The sequence below is a fragment of the Alligator mississippiensis genome, chromosome 2 (genome assembly GCF_030867095.1).
Source record: "Alligator mississippiensis isolate rAllMis1 chromosome 2, rAllMis1, whole genome shotgun sequence".
Lineage (NCBI taxonomy): Eukaryota > Metazoa > Chordata > Crocodylia > Alligatoridae > Alligator > Alligator mississippiensis.
The window spans coordinates 4970657-4987138 of record NC_081825.1 but is presented as its reverse complement, the minus strand read 5'-3'; positions in this window follow the sequence as shown (position 1 = coordinate 4987138).

Here is a 16482-nt window from a genome sequence, read left to right as displayed (position 1 = left end):
CAGCCCCTAGATAGTCTTGATGGTCTCAGGGCGGCTCTGACGGGGTCAGTCTGAGCTGAGATTTTTGGTCCCTTTTCTCTGCATGAATCTCTCCTCGTATCAAGAGAAATGTCACAAAAATGACGGGAGAATGTGTCTGCAAAAGCCCAGACAAGCAGAGCTCTCTGCGACCCTTGAAGGACATTTTCTGCCATCCAGCTGTCCAGCAGCTGCGAAGCCAGCCCTATGGGAGCGATGGCAGGTTGTCCCAGGTGGACGCAGATTTGGAGCTGATGCTCTTCCTTCTTTTCCTGGGAAGGTTTCCAGTTTTCAGCTGCCAGCGGGGACCAGCAATGGGCTGGGTTCTGCCTTTCAAAGTTACGGTGGTGAAACAGCAAGTGGTATCTGGGCCTCATTTAGCGTGCACAGGTCAGCTGGCCCAGTCAGGAGTCTGATGTCAAAGCCCCCCACCATTGACACCAGCCTGGGGGGCTGCGTCTGAGAAGTTCCTCTGAGAAATCCCCCAAAATTGTGTTGGGGGCAGGGAGGGGGTGCATGGGAAGGGAGTGTAGGGTTACCAGGGGCCTTGCTGAGGGTCACGGTTGCAGGCGGCTTGATTGCAATCAAGGGAGCTATTCCCGGGAAAAAGCAGGATCGGGCCCTTTGCTTGCACAGCTCACATCTTCCTAACAGCATCACGGGAAACAGAAACGATCCATTTGCCCCGACTCCGTGCTCCAGCTCCCGGGACGCAGGTGCGAACCGGGGCCGTGGCCGGAGCGAGTGCTGTCAGGCCAGATGGGTTGGACGACCGGGAGAGGCCCAGAAATAGACCCCACCGGCGCGCCTGCGACGTGGCAATAGCGAGCGAAAGGCAATCCGAAGCTGAGCCGGCCTCTGATCCGAGCGGAGATGGTGAAAGGATTTGGGAAATGTCTCACCATGGCTACCCAAGGCTGCGAAAAGTATGCCAGCTCTGGGGGGTGGAGTCTAGCGGTTCAGGCTCTTTTCACAGAGGGAGAAAGCCAGAACATCAGGGCTCTGTTATTGGATGTCATAATCCCCCTCCCGAGAGTGTGAAAAATCAATTAGAAAGAATTAGTGATGTGCTGGAGCTGGAAATGGGGATTGCGCCGGGTGAATGGGAGGCCCTGTCCTGCACAGCGTGGCTCAGGCCGGTCCTCCTGACCCGGGAGAGCAATTCTGGTGGCTTCAGGGGAGCGCTCAGTGCTGAGCCTGGCAGTGCAGAGGAGTTCAGCTTTAAATGCAGTTTCAACCCTGGAAAGCAGGGGCTTGAGTCTACTTCTCCATGGCTCATCTCACACCTACCTACCTGCCCCAGTCACTCCGGGCTTATTCCAGTATAGCTCACATCGGACCCAAAGGAGCGCTGGGAGCAATAGGGCAGTCATTCCCCAGGTAGGGAAGATAACGTGATTGCTCACGAAGGTTTCCAAATCAGTTTTATTTCCTCTTGACAGCTAGGACCTGCCCCCGACAGCCCTGGATGTGGCCCAGTGATGACCGAGCCCACGAGGCGGCTTCCTTGCACCCTTCTCCACGAGGAGGCTATGCTGGGTGTAAAGCGCTGGAGAGGAACTACCAGGGGGAGATGGGGAATTACCAACCTCCTCGTTATTCGCTGCTAATAACGCTGCACTTCTTTCCTGTGCACGGAGGATGCCCATCCGTATGGAGTGCTAACATGTGTAGGTGCATCTGAGGGCCTCTGTGGGATAGGGTGTCTGTACGCGACAGCACGTTGAGACGAGACGGGAGATGGGAGACTTCCTGCTAGACTGAGATTCGTGTCTGGGGGGAGCAGCAGAAAAACAAGTATAGCCGGACTCGGTGTAGCAGCAGGGACCCGATTCAGGACAGGGCTCGTGCATGCGGTGGAGTCTCTCTCTCTCATTGAGGCATTGAAATATGCCCCTCGTTAGCATCAACCAGACTTAAAACCATGTACAATTGCAGCACTAAATAGGGTGGTTGTGCTGACCTGGGACCCTCGAGACTATACCAGTGCATCGCAACCTTGTTAGACAGGGGGCACCCCTCGGGAGTCTTGAGGCCCTCCTTGGGAAATGCCAGCTCTTCATTTGCACTTGGGTTTTTTGGCTACAGAAAAATCCTAGCACACTTCTGGTGCAAACAGGTCTCAGAAAGACCACGGCAGGGCAGAGTGTTTGGGACACTCTGGATTCCTCCTTGAAATCTCTGGGTCTACCTAATGAATCGTGTTTGCCCACCCCACCGTGCTAATGTTGTGTGGCACCCTTGAACGGGTCTCAAGGCACCCCAGGGTGCTGTGGCATCCTGGTTGGGCCATGCAATAGGGATCAATCCTGGAGGGGCAGCGGACTGGGGTATGTTACCATCATGCAGCCTCCACAAGCAGGACCGAGTCGCTCGTGTCTGTGGTTCTCCACCCCGTGTGCTCCAAGCACACACACACGGCTGGCATAGCGTGTGTTGTGTGTGCACACGTGCTACTGATGTGAGCAGCACGGGGAAACAAAGCCCTGCGTTACGACATCTGTGCCTTGCCAGCTGGGGTGGTGGACTTGCAGGGACCCACTACATCGTCCCAGCCAGCCTGCAGGGGAACCGAGGGAATCAGATGGGGAGAAGACTGATCTGTCCACCTCCAAGGTTGCCCTCAAGGGTTACCCATGCTTTCCTGAAAGCTTCATCAGAAACAATGAAGCCCCACGTAATTTAAGCTTGGAGCCCAAAGACACCTGGTTCAGAGGCAGCGTCACCTTGTGACGAAGGCACGAAGACAAGAGGTTTGGTTTTGCAACCCGTGGCCCCTGGCAGCTCATTTCGTCGTGCTGTGCCTCAGTTTCCCCACTGCCCACTTCATGCATTCGTTCGTCCCCATTTGCAAAGCACTTGGAGATCCTCGGGCAGAAGGTTTAAAACATTGCTCTTCTCTCGAAAGGGTCCACGTTCCCCGCAGAATCGCACCTGTTACCAGCCAAGACCTTCCCCTCCTGTGGGTCTCGTTCGGAGCAGGTCTAGGCAGAGGGAAGGAGTATTCCCAGGTCCCTCTGGAAGCAGTTGTCTATCGGGTCCCGCCTCTCCCAAGCTTCCTCTAGGGTCTCGCCAGCTTCAGACCGAGCGCTCCCATTAGCATTTAAATGAAATTATTTTGTGCTACCAGAAAACGCAAAGCAGGAACCCCTCCCCTCGCCCCTTCACCTCACCCCAGACAGATCAGCCCTGCCTGCAACATGCAGCTCCACCGGGCTTTGGCGTCCCCGGGTAGCAAGAGTAAGTGGGCTGGGGTCTCGCCTGGACTCTGGGGCTGGGCGACTCCGCCAGGAGGGTATCTCACACCGCGCCGCCGCTTTTCTTCCCTTCTCTTTCACCGCGTTAAAAAAAAAAAACCCAACAAAAAACCAAACGCCGATTAAAATCCCCCTTTTTTTTTTTTATTCACCTGCCCATCTTTCCTCTGTCTCCGTCTCCCATTCTATCCAAACTCATAATTAATCGCTCAAGGCAAAAGTAATGAATGTTAATTGGCCATCTGTACAAAGACTAATTAAAATCTACCATGCTGGGGATTAAAACATACCTATAGCAACTGACTGAATTGAGAATGAGACAGAGGAGAGATTGAGAAAACAGCTGAAAGGCTTGTGCAGAACACAATTTCGCTTAGGTGTGAGATGAGTTGCAACTTGGAGATCTGAGATGCTTTATTAAAAGAAGGGAAAGAAAGAAACTTCTCTGCTCTGAGCTGATCTGGGAGATTTTTTCCCCCTTTCTTTAATGGGAATAAAAACCCCACGAGAGAGTTCAAAGGAGGCTCAAGTTACCGTAGGCCCCAACATTTCAGTTTTTGTTTTGATAAAAACAATGGACGGCACCACAGAGAACTAATCGACGAACAGCAAATGTTTGCACGATCGCTTCCTGAAAGGCTTGCTGAGAAATGCCTTTTTTCCCCCCGTTTTCGGTCTGGTTTGAACAATTCCCTCCGAGGGGACCCAAAGCAACAGGCTGGTGCTAGAGGCCCTGACCGCGGAGCTGACACACAAGACAACGGGGAAACAACCCGCCTAGTGTCGCCCGCCTCGGGCAGGGCTGAACCCAACCCCTCTGATGGGAATAGGAAGATCCCTATGGACTTCAAAGGGCTCTGAAGTGCCAGCTAGGAATAAAGCGATTGCCAAATTGAATTAGACTTGTGGTCCAAGCCAAGCTGGGTCAGCCCCAGGTCTGGAGAAGCAGCGAAGAACTCCACCGTGGACAAACTAGACTTCCCTGCACACAGTGTCTTTCTCATCATGCCCCTGAAGCGTCGATTTAAAAAGACAAGTAAATCCAATAGGTAAAAACTGTTTGGTCTGGACAAAAAAAACCCAACCCCTGCAGCCTGCTCACGGTCACACTGACCCGAACCCTCTTGGTGCCTCCGTCTGGCCCCTGGACTGGTGGTAACCGCCTGTCATCTCTTGGCTGCTTAGGCGGGGAGCTCTTTGGGACTGGGGCTGTCTCATCATTGCTCACGAGGCTCAGAGCTGGTGTGTAATACATCATTATAATACATTGGATTGCTATACACATCTACATCCACACCCACATATACATGCTGTTCTATTTTGACGGCTGCGGCTCGGAAAGCTGCAATGAAGCCCCTGAGAGAGTTTCTCCCTTAGCAGCATTGTCCCTGCAACACCCCCTCCTTGGTGCCAGCTCGTGATCCTGTTGGAAAAGGGTTAAAAGTCCTCAGGCGTGGACTCCCGAAGCCACCTGTGGAGCACTCTCTGCGGGTCAAAGGCCTCGTTGCTGCCCCGGACATATTATTTCATCCGCATTTAAAGGAAGTGGGCGTGGATGTCTGGGAAAAGAGGATTTAGAGCATGGGCAGAGCTATCCTACGGGAGGAAACTCTAAGCTATGGTTTACGTTTTAAGCTATTTGATCGCTCTTTCCTCCATTAACAAAGCAAAACCTGCAAGCCAGCAGCCTTGGATTGGGAGCACAGCACCTGACCACGGGGTGATTATTTACACGGCCGACTTGTGAATAGAGGATTGCACATCTAAGACTTGGAGAGCCTTCATTCCCCTCCATCTGCCCCAAATATCAAGCCACCAAAGAGCCACCGAGAGCTTCAGTCCCTCTCAGAAGAAATACTGGCTTATAAAGAAGATGGGCAATGATTATAAGACAAAGAATGACAGACACAAAAAATGCATGACCATAAGAGCTGTTATTTACTGGGTCCAACCATGAGTGCATCTTGCCCGGTCTCCTGTGTCAGAGGCAGAAAGCAGATACTAAAGGGGAGAGTGAACTGGATATAACCCAGGCTTTTTCCACTGTTCCTCCTCCACTTGCAGCCTCCACCATTTAGGGTCTAGGAAGTTCAGGTGCAGAGGCTGTATCTATCGCTCCCCTGCTCAATAACTCCTGATGCCCTTTTCCTCCAAGAATTAGTCCAATCTCTTTTCTGACAAGTAAAATGCAGAAATTAGAAAGTGTGGAAATTGGAAAGCAGCAACATTGTGTACAACATTTTACAATGCCCTGCCCTGGGAAGTTCCTTTCCCCATTTCAGGGGTGGGGTGCCATGGCATACCGGGGCTGGGCCCATCGATACACAGCGCGACAGAACCCGGGGACCACCCCCCGGCGTGTCTCTGAATGCCCCGACATATGTGAAGCAGGGGGTGGGGGGAAAGGAGAGGAATTGCAAATGGGCACAATATCTGCTAGCCCAATTAGTGCGACATTTCCTGCAACACGCTAGATGCCAAGCTCTGCCCACCCGTACAGCCACACTGCTACCGCACCGAGGGCAGATACCATGGTGATGAGCAGATTTCTAGCTTTGGATAGGCAAGGCAGACGGACGGGTGGATGGATGGCCAGGCAGACAGATGGAAGTAAGGTGTGATAGATAGATAGATAGATAGATAGATAGATAGATAGATAGATAGATAGATAGATAGAAGTAATATGTGAAGCACAGAGAGATGGAAACTAGGATTCAGGATATGGTCATTTTTTTGCTTGCTTGATATCTCTTTCACACACGCACATGTGTGTGCACGCACACACGTACACAAGCATTTCTAATAGGAGTGCTCCCAAGACATCAGCACAGTGCAGGGGCTCACACATCGCTCCGGGTACCAGCAAAACTCAGCTCTAACCAGACTCCACCACCAACTTTCCAGGTGCCCTTGGCCAGTGGCTTACACTCCCTATTCCCGAGAGCCAGGACAGTACAAAGGGACCGCACCTGTCTTTATAAAGGGCTGCGAGCTCTGTGAATGGGAACCCAAGGAGTCCTTTATGTGGAGAAAAACCTTCCCCGTTGATTTTCCAGTTCTGCAGGAGAAAACCCCAAGGTCAGAGAAAACCCCAAGGTCACATTTCATCACAGAGTCCCGTGGCTCAAAGCTGCCACAGTCTGTGGGCAGCACTAGCTAGGTTAAGGTGAGAGGGGCACCAGCCCCAGGTGCTGACTTAGAGGGGGTGCCAGTATGGCCACCTCCCTTTTCCCTGGCATGCACACCTGGGCAGAGACAGGGCCATGCCCAACAGTATATCTGTTTTGGGGGGGGGGGCTGGGATGGAAAGATGCCCCTTCCCTCCCTGGGGACTTTGCCATGGGAGGCCCAGCCCTGCCTCCAGGCCCATGGGGAGGTGAACAGGGAACAGGAGCGGCAGTGGCAGTAGCAGCAGCCCAGCCCGTGCTGCTAAAGCAGCAGCAGTAGCAGCTGCTGCTCAGTGAGGGGAGCCTGAGCAGGTAAGACTCCTCCTTCTGTCCCTTCCCTGCCTCTTAGTGATCAGTGTGATTCCTTCCCCTTCCCTCTCCTTACCCTGCTCCAGGCACTGAAAAAGCTCATGATGCCTCTGGAGGGTGGTTTGGTGGCCTCAGCCCTGGGGTCTGTTACAATGCATGCCTTCAGCAGAGAGGCCCAGGACTGGCTAGGCCATTGCTCATCCCCGCAGACCTCCCTGTCTCGGCCACTTAGAAGTTAGCCATATGGGCTGAAGGGTCCTGAGTTGGGGGTTTTCCTCCAGCTGAGCTTTTGGGGATAGTTGGGGAGGTAGGTGGCTGCATTTCAGCAGCGCTGTATAGTGCTAGGGTTCACGCTTACCTTTCATGGACTCCAGCAGTGGGTCTTACTGGAGCTGCTCTTCACCTATTAGGCACCTATGTATAACCCTATTCCCTCCTGCTGGAGTCCCTCCACTGCCGTTAATGCAGAAGCCACGTGAAGCCTCCTTCTCGCTGCTGTTTTGTGGCTCAGTGGTGTGCTCCCAAAGTCGATGCAACCATGGGATTTCAGGGACTGGAGCAGGAGGGGATAGGATTGCACTTAAGCACCTATTGGATGGAGCAGGGTCTGGCCCCTTGTCTGTCTGGATCTCTTGGGGAGGAACAGCACGACCTTGACGGTAAACCTGGGATCGGATCAGTGGCAGCTACAGCCAAGTTGCATGCCACAGCTGCTCTGATCTCCTGGCAGCAGCAGGGAAGAAACACAGACCCTCCTGCTCCATTGCCCAAGCTGCTACTATCCCAACCACCATCTCTTGGATATAGGGACATGGAGAGGGGTAGGCTCTGCTTCTAGCCCTGGGGGACAGTGAGGCCCACACGCTGGCCAGCCCCTTCCAGGGGAGGCTAGTGCTTTACTGACCGAATATTCACTTTATGCAGATTCATTTGCCTACCGGCACCGAGGAGCATATGCAAAGTGCAGCTGGAGCATCTCGAAGAAATGGTGACGGGAATTTTTTGACGCAGACAAAACAATTCATTTCCCTTCACCTCTTGCTGAGCAACATCTGAATTCTTTTGGCTGAAATTCTCCCCAAAAAGCTCAGCTGGAGATAGACACCCAGCGCGAGACACGTTAGTCCGTATGTTGAACTTCTAGGTGGTTGGGAACGGGGCCTTAGAATGGGGAAATGTTGGACAACCTTGATGGAAGGTGCAACAACACAAAGTTCAAAGGGGAGAGCGTGGGATCAGAGGCCTGAAGCCCATGATTGATTGCAATATGTGGTGTCTTCACCCTGCTGAGTCTCAACCGAGGTATGATGGCACCCTGGGTTGCCGTGAGATCATTTTCGGGGTGCCGCAGGTATGCAAACCCCAGCACTTGAGTCCCAAGATAAACCCAGAGATTTCCAATAGGAATCCACAGTGCCGAAATCATTCTGCCCTGCTGTAAGCTCTGTGCAGCTTGCTCCAGGATTTTATTATAGTCAATAAATGAGAGAAAGCAAAGAGCTGGCATGTTCTGAAGGGGCCTGGGGGTCTAATGAGGGGTGCCGTGGGTTTACCGAGGATGCGAATGACTGGTTTAGCCAGTGACTTCCCTTCTCCGTGCCTTCCTTTCTCTCCTGGCCTCATCCTTTGACACCCTCAGCTCTTTAGGGCAGGAGATGTCTTATATTTTGCACTGAAGAGCACAAGGGGGTCCTGGCCATGGCTGCAGTGTCTTGGTGCTAACACAAACCACAGCAACGAATAATTCTGGATCAAACCATGCTCGTGCATCTGGATTCACTCAGACGATGCTGATAATCTTTGTCTAGAAAGGATGTGACCACGGCTGGTTTGGTGCTTGAGAAACGGCATTTATTACCTGCTGTTAACAAAGCTTTGTGCGACTGGTGCAAAAGCCCATTGAAAGCACCTGGAGAGAGAAGCTGCCCGTTGCCCTTCTCACAGACGGGTTGAGGAGTTTGGACGATGGTTGCTAGAAAGCAGGGGAGGGTGGGGGAAAGGAGGCCTTGTTGCTTCCTTGCACCACGGACTCTCACTTGCACTGAGTTCAGAAAGCCTTGTGCTATGGTCTGGTTTTGGCAGAATACACCGTGTCACCCCCACGAGAAATGACCGATGGCGCCCAGTGTTGCGTACAGCTCGCCTGACACGCACGCTCGCATCAGGCGCCTGGACATGGCAGAACGACTCCCTTTCCTTGTCTTTGCCTCCGTTTTGCAGACGGAGAGGGGAGGCAGGGCAGGGGCGGTGTGACACTCAGATGACCTGGGTGCCTCTTCTGCACCTGAGACAGCACGGGACTTTGGCCCGGCCAGGGGCACATGAGACAACACCGCTGCAATTCCCTGTTTTGACTTTCTGCTGTTCTAAGTGTTTGCAGCTCATGGAGGGGGTCATTGCAAAGGGATGTGCACCACGGCCCATGCGTTTCCTTCCAGCCGCAAAGGATGAGCAGGCGCCATCAGCCCAGGCCCCTGGGAGCAGAGCAGGGGATGCACCTTTGTTATCTCCAGCTGTTAGCCGTCAGGTCCTGTAATGTAGGTGCTGATTAACAGGAAGCAGGTGAGAGTGGAAACTGTGGCACCAAAGACCCAGTGAACATAGACACACATGGGCAGGCTCGGTCACCGGTGCCTTTGGCTCTGTTTTTTTGCAGTTGCCCTCCTCATTCATTTACTCTCGGTCTAGTTACACAGTGACCGGCAGGCGTCACGCAGCGAGAGGCTTGGAGCAGAGACCCCGGATGCGTCTCACCTGCTGAAATAAAGAGCTGGGAGGAAGGCTGCTCCATGGCACGCTGCTGCCGCAAGCCCCATCCATGCTCGAGGAGTTCAGAGGGGTGTGATCATGGGCTGCTTAGCTGCATTTATTGCATGTATGCCTGGCTGGTATGACGCAGCATGGCTACAGGGACTTCAGGTTCAGACTCCGGGGTCTGGCTCAGACACTAATGATGCAGTTTGTTTCCAATGCTGGGCAATGCTTCTGCAACTTTTAACTTGGTGCACATCAGGTGGGGGCAATATGCACTGGGAGAGCCTCTGATGCATCACCCTCCGGTGGCAAAGAGAAGACAAAAGCCGGTGGAGCCGGCTACACCTCAAGTGGGAAAAGCCCCTGCTTTGCTCCTCGATGGCTTTGGAGAGTGATGATGACACCTGTCAGTTTGTAGCACAAGTGACAACAGGGTGGCCTTCGTTGGATCTGGGCCCTGGGAGGAACCAGGTTTTTACAAGTCCAACCTGGAGCTCCATCTCCATCCAGAGATTGTCAGCAAAGGGGGTATTACTTTTTGGGGGGGTTGTGTTATCCCCAGGGCATACATGCACACTGGGAACAAGGCAGCATCACCCTGGCCAGTCCACCAGTGTGTCCATAGCTTTCACTCACACATTGCTTGGACTGCAGAGCCCCCGAAGCAGAGACCAGCTCTTTGTTACACCTGTGCAGTAGGAGGGGGTGGTGCAAAAGCAAGGATCATACTGCCAGGCTGGATTCGGGGCAGGCTCCTCTAGGGCCACCTCCTGCAGAGCACATGCGGGGGAATTTCATCCACACTGCTGCCCAGAAAGCAAACAGGGAAGAAAAGTCAAGGCATCAACCAAAGGGGAAACAAAAGCAAATGGAACTGATGATGTTTGCAACTTCCTTCCCAATTCTGGACCGAAGCGAAGCCTACGAGACCCCTCTGTACCGAGGGAAACAAATCAACACATTCAGACCTGGAAAAAGAACGTGGGAGCTTTGCCCTGAGATGGTTTAATTAATAACTGATCATTTCTGAAATGGGCCTCCATTAACCTCAATATAGCCTACTAAATAATCACTCATTAAAGGCATTGAAGTCACGGGGAACAGCACAGTTTACCAGATAACTGATTGCTCCTTTGCTCTAAACTGAGTTAATCTGTTATGAGTCTCTGCTTTACTGACCAACCACATGTTATATATTACCAGCAGGCTCTCCTGCAATAAAGACAACCTGTAGCTGTTTAGGTTTCTTTTTATTAGATGAGAAGACATCCACAAATGAGTGGAGAGAACAAGAAGAGGACAAGGAGAGAGGACCAGAGAAAGGATGGCAAAGCACTGTTCTTCCTGGGTGCCCCCTTGTCCCTTTTGCTGTGGACTCTAGGCTTGTATTTGATGGAAGATTTCTGCCCTGATGGAGCTGCACCTGTATGGCTAACTCGGCCCAGTTTCATACCACATTTTATACTGGTGCATTGTATGCATCTGCATCTCTACTCTCCAGTGCTGTGCAGTTTATAGTCATACAGAGTGCAACGTGCTCTCAGCAAGTGTTCAGGCTTGGGAAGACACGAATGAGGTGTTATTACTGTATTCACTCAAATCTAAGATGACCCCAAACTTAACATGACCCCTCCCCCCAGTAAATAGAGTCTATACATGGAAATTTAATTAATTTGTTATAATCTGGGTAGGAGCTGGCCTCCAAACTACAGCAGCCACCTGCTCCCCGACTGCCCTTGCACTCAATTCTGGGATAAGGGGCTTTTTTCTCCATGCTAGCTAGGGGAGAAACCTCATCTTCGAATGGAGTAAATACGGCAGTTCAGGTTGTGCATGGTTTTGTGGAGAAGCAAGAGTTGGTGGGGAGTTTTCTGACAAAATAAAGTTGCATCAGAAGATTTTGGTTCGTTGAGCCTGGAATGGTTTGTCCCAAACACATTGGCTTTGAAGGTCTTTTATGCAATCCAAGGCAAGGTTTGGAAAGGGAATGCAGCCACCAGCCCTGGAGCCATCCACCTGGCAGGGTGGGGAGGGGTATCCCCTGGAGAGCCCTAAAAAACCTGGGGTCCTGGCCCTGAAGCAGTCCACCTGAGAGAACCGGTCCAGAGCAGACCAGGAGCCTTAAACCCTGGGAGCCCCTGCTCGTCCCAGGGCTCGGCTCCTGGCTCCATAGCAAGAGGCCAGGTCTGAACTTCCAGGCTGCTTGGTGCTGTGACAAGCAGCGTGGGGGTATTGTAGGTACGGGAGCCCACTTTCTGCAAACCTCACCTGTTAGCTCCAAAGGAGCAACGCTCATTTATAGCAGCTGAGTGCTTGGCCCATTCCCTTTACCTTGCCAGGGGCTCTTTAATCAGGGAAGATTTCCTTTGCCTTTGGCCTGATACTCAGAGGTGCTGGTCACTCATGGTCCTCGTTGAAGGGAGTGGGCAAGACAGATGCTCAGTTTCTCCAACTACCGGGCCTTGAAATAATGAAATCGGCCATGTATTTATTGCAAACAGCACAGAAAACTCAGCTGGGATTTTCTCCGCCTTGTTGGTAGCAAGAGGAGTCAGCACCTCACCCCATATTTAATATGCCGGGGCCAAGACTGGTTCGCAGCCTGGTGACACCCTGACCCCAGGGCAGCATGGGGTCAGCTGCCTAGATTTGCATGTGCCCCGTTTTTAATTTGGAAGGGTTCGCGCTGCGACCGCGAGGATTTGGCAGGGATTTAGGCAGACTCATCGGCTCAGTCGCCCGCGGGGACTCAGGCTCGGCCGATCCCAGCAGCCACTTCAGCTGCTTTGCAAAACAAACCTTGCCCAGGCTGCGGTCTCCAGGTGTCAGGTGGCTGTGCTGGCTGCCCACGAGATGGGCCCGAAGGAGGTAGTGTGTCTAGTGGTGAGAGCAGGGGGTGGGAGTTGGCATGTCTGGGCTCTGAGGGGGGCCTGGCTTCTCTCCCCTCCAAAATCCCAGAGGACACAGCTCCGCTCTAGGGATCCTGCCTGAAGGCAGGAAATTTGGAGGTGGGATAAGCCGCAGCAGTGTTCATTGCTGCAGTCCCAGGAGCCGTGGCAATGAATGCTGCCACCCTTGCCCAGCCACCAAAGTCCAGTGCAGCAGGAGCTTGAAGGGCTGGATAGTACAGCTCGGCAAGCCGGATCCTTGTCGCAAGCCGTCTCCGAGACCCCAGAGCTACGTGAACCATGCTCACCTCTCCTGCAGACTTCCCCCCAGTTTATCAGGTGATCTGGGATTACAAGGTCACACAGCTAGCTTGCAAATCAAACCCTTTGGGCTGGGTGCTGCTGAGTTGCTGTCCCCACATCGTGAATGGCACCCTCTTGCTTTCCTGCTTTGAGCACCAAGGCCGTCCCAGTGAGTGGCTGGGGCAATTAAGCCTCGGTCTAAAGGAAAAGCAGAGACCCAGGGGGTAAAAGTCATGGGTCAGCCACTAACTGAGCAGCATCTTTTCTGGTTACCCCGTAACTGCTTGCCATAGGCTTCCTTCCACCTTCCCCAGGTTCACCTGGTATTAGCCCCTGACAGAGAGGGGACCTTGCACCTGATGGACCCCGGCTGTGGTCCAGTCTGGCCGTTCCCACAGGCCAGGGAAAGGCCTGGACAGTGCTTCCTCGAGGCATATCGCAGTGGCTGTTAAACAAGAAATCAGCCCAGCTAGTGACAAAACTTAAACCGCATTGCTCGACTTCCAGCTTTGTCTCCACTGTTCACCAGGGATAACACCAGGCCTGGGCGCGCACACCTCTCGCGGCTGTCTTGTCTTGCGTACGGCTTTTAAATCAACACTCCCACTAGACTGCCTTCCTCCCTGACCCAGAAGTTTGGTGGAGCCGTGGTCTGGCCCGCAGAAGGGAAAGCCTGGGAGAAGCTGAAAGCGATGTCCAGGCCGATGGGGGAATCTTCCTGGCTTCACTTCAGTCACACTTGAGGCACGATTTCCACGCTGGCTCCCATCCCTCCCCCAGCCGGGTCTCTTGGAAACCCACACCCTTCAAAAGGGAATGCAAAGCATCAGCACAAAGGGAGAGGAGGAGATGGCTCTTGTAGCTGGCAATCCCAGAGGCCTCCCAGTTGTCTGTCTTCTCTGTCCCAGTCTGGCGGTGATTAGAGGGGCGGGAGAGGGCTTGGCAGGAGGTTTGCTTTGCGGTGACGACAGCTCTTGAGTTCATTTCTATAATGCAGGAGAAAGGGCTCTGGGGGCTCCCCCGCTACCGGGGAGCAACTACAGCTGGGAAGGAAGGGAGGAGGAAGCTGGAAAACCAGCCAGGGCACTTCCATCGCTGCAAACTCAGGCCAGCTGCCCGAGGAGGCCAGGGCTGCAGCTTGCAACAACTGCACGCGCAGAGGGGTGGATTTTGGTCCAAACTTATCTCCATCCCTCCCCCCTACCCTCCGTGCCTGCTAGGGAGCGCAGTCCTGTTCGGCCTGTTGCCAGGAGAGTTTAGAAGAGACCCCCCCAGCCCACGTGAGCGACAGCTGTTCCCGGTGATTGACAGTGTCAGACCATTTAGCATCACTTCCATTCGATAACAGCGCGATTAGCAGGGCAGTAATCCCATCTGACGGGGGAAGAGTTGTGACCTGGCTTTCTGGGGGGGAAGCCACCCCTCTCTGCACGGCTCCCAAAGGGGGAAGAAGACATGGAGAAGCTGAAAAAAGCAGTGGCTGTTTTGGGGAGCCGTGCAGGGGGCTCCAAACCCCAAACAGGAGCCGGCCTTGGCCAAAGGCTGCGAGCCCCCTTTGTAGATAAGATCGTCTCGCTGCGATGGAATGAGAGGCAGCCCCGCCTGTGGCACGCTGCCCTGCCAGCTGGGGACAGCTGATCTCCGCCAGGCCCAGACACTGCTCTGTCTCCAGTGGGTTTCTGTGCCCCCCTCGCAGGAAACCTGACCCAGCGGTGCAGGCAGCTGAGCTGCGGGCTCGGAGGAGCACGGCTGGACAAACAAACTCCCAGGGCTTGCTTCAGCGGTGGGGGTGGTGGAGGAGAAAAAGGGTGGAACAGGCTTACTCTTAACACTGCGTATGGAGAATGCCGGGTCTAGTACCACAAACTAACCAACATAGCACACGGGGGGTGCATTTACACGTGCGCATTTACTGCGCAGTAACCAAAATAGCTGCATGGTACTGGCATGCATCTATACATGCACGCCTGTACTGTGCAATAAATATGGAGACTTATCCCGACTTGAGTGTAAATTTGATACCTGCATCATTCTGATATCCAATTTATACCTGATTAGTTACTGCGGAGTAATGCACATGGCGTTGCCTTATTGCACAGTAACACTGTGTGTGTGGACTGACTTGGGACTAACTTTAGTCCCAAGTTAGTCCATACACAGCATTAATGCACTTTAACGCCTGCACGTGTAGATGCCAACCTAGTCCCGCTTACTGCGCAGTAATTTATCGTGCAGTAAATTTAAGCCGGCATAAAATGCCTGCACATGTAGATGCTACCCTCTTCCCACTTACTGGACAGTAATTTACTGTGCAGTAAATTTAAACCGGTATAAATGCATGTGTAGACACGCCCAGTGAGGACCTTCCAAGGGCTCCTGGACTTCTTAAAGGGCTACTCCCCAGTTCCTGCACAATGCAGCAGCACAGGAGCCCGTGACTAAGTCCCGAAGCTCAGCTACTGGCCATCTACCATTGCTGAGTGGTAGGTTACAGAGGATGTCTTTGGCACAAAGTCTTCCCTGCTTTTATCGGGTGAGGGCTCCAGTCTTGATGCCACTGAATAACCAGGGCAAAGCCCCATGGCACAGCACCTGCATCATCACTACTATTCACTGTAGACCAGCTGGAGCCTCACATGGCTGTTTAGGAGCAGAGCCCTACATTTCCATGATATGGAAAGACCCCTCCACAAAGCTTAGCCCCCAATCTCCCCCACTCTTCCCCTGAGTCCTTAAGACTGTCCCTCCAGCCATGCTCCATAGTTCCCCCCTGCTGCCCTGCTCCAGCTGCCCCGACTGCCCCCACCTCTGCCTTTGGTCATCAACAGACCATTCAGCTGCCCGGGGAGGCTTTAAAAGGGGTAAAGCTGCCAGAAGTCAACTTCCTAGGGAAGTGGTCCTTGCTCCTACCTTCGGTAAATTGAAAAAGAGGTTGGATGAACACCTGTCTGGGGTCGTGTGATCCCAGCGTGTGCTCCAACCAGTGGCGGGGGGTTAGACTAGATGATTTATTTAGGTCCCTTCTGACCCCTAACTACTATGAAACTATGAAACTATATGAAACTATGAGTCCTGGCTTCAGGGGATGCTCCTGAAACACAGAAGTCCTCCCCAGGGAGCTTGGAGGCTTTCCTACCCCCAGGCCCATGACCCATGCTCTGTGGTTATGTTGGACCATTTTTTCCTTGCACATCCTTTTTTTACTCATAATGTTTATTTCCTTCTAACTCCCATGCCCTTTTCCCAGAGGACAGTGCTCCACTAAAGAGCATGGGGCCAGCCCAGCAACACATCCAGCCATGACGGTGTCTGGAAGTGCAAGGGCAAGAGGACCCACGGTTGTGTGCGATCTGCACAGCAGGCTGTACCCTCTCCCAGGACACGGGACTACCACCGGTATTGCTAACCCAAGCACCTGAGAATCAGGAACCAGGCCCAGGAAAAGCATTAAAAGAAAACTCCAAATTGGGGGTTTTTAACCATATTGTGGATTTGTGCTATTCACTTTCTGGGCCTCAAGGCTTTCAAGAAGGTCCCTTGCCAAGAAACTCAGGGCTAGAAACTTAGGGTGTGTTTATTTTAATGGACACCGAGTACCTCGGGTCATCTCATGACTCCAGGAGCTGGAGCTTAAAGATTAAGCACCAGATCTCCTGGAACTTGTACAAGCAGAAGAGCTGGTAACACGGCCTTGTTCGCTTACTGCGGTCATCAGATACGGACATTTTTTACAAGCTAACAACCCCTTCCAGCTCAGATGAAACACAGGGCTGGGCAGGGACTTCT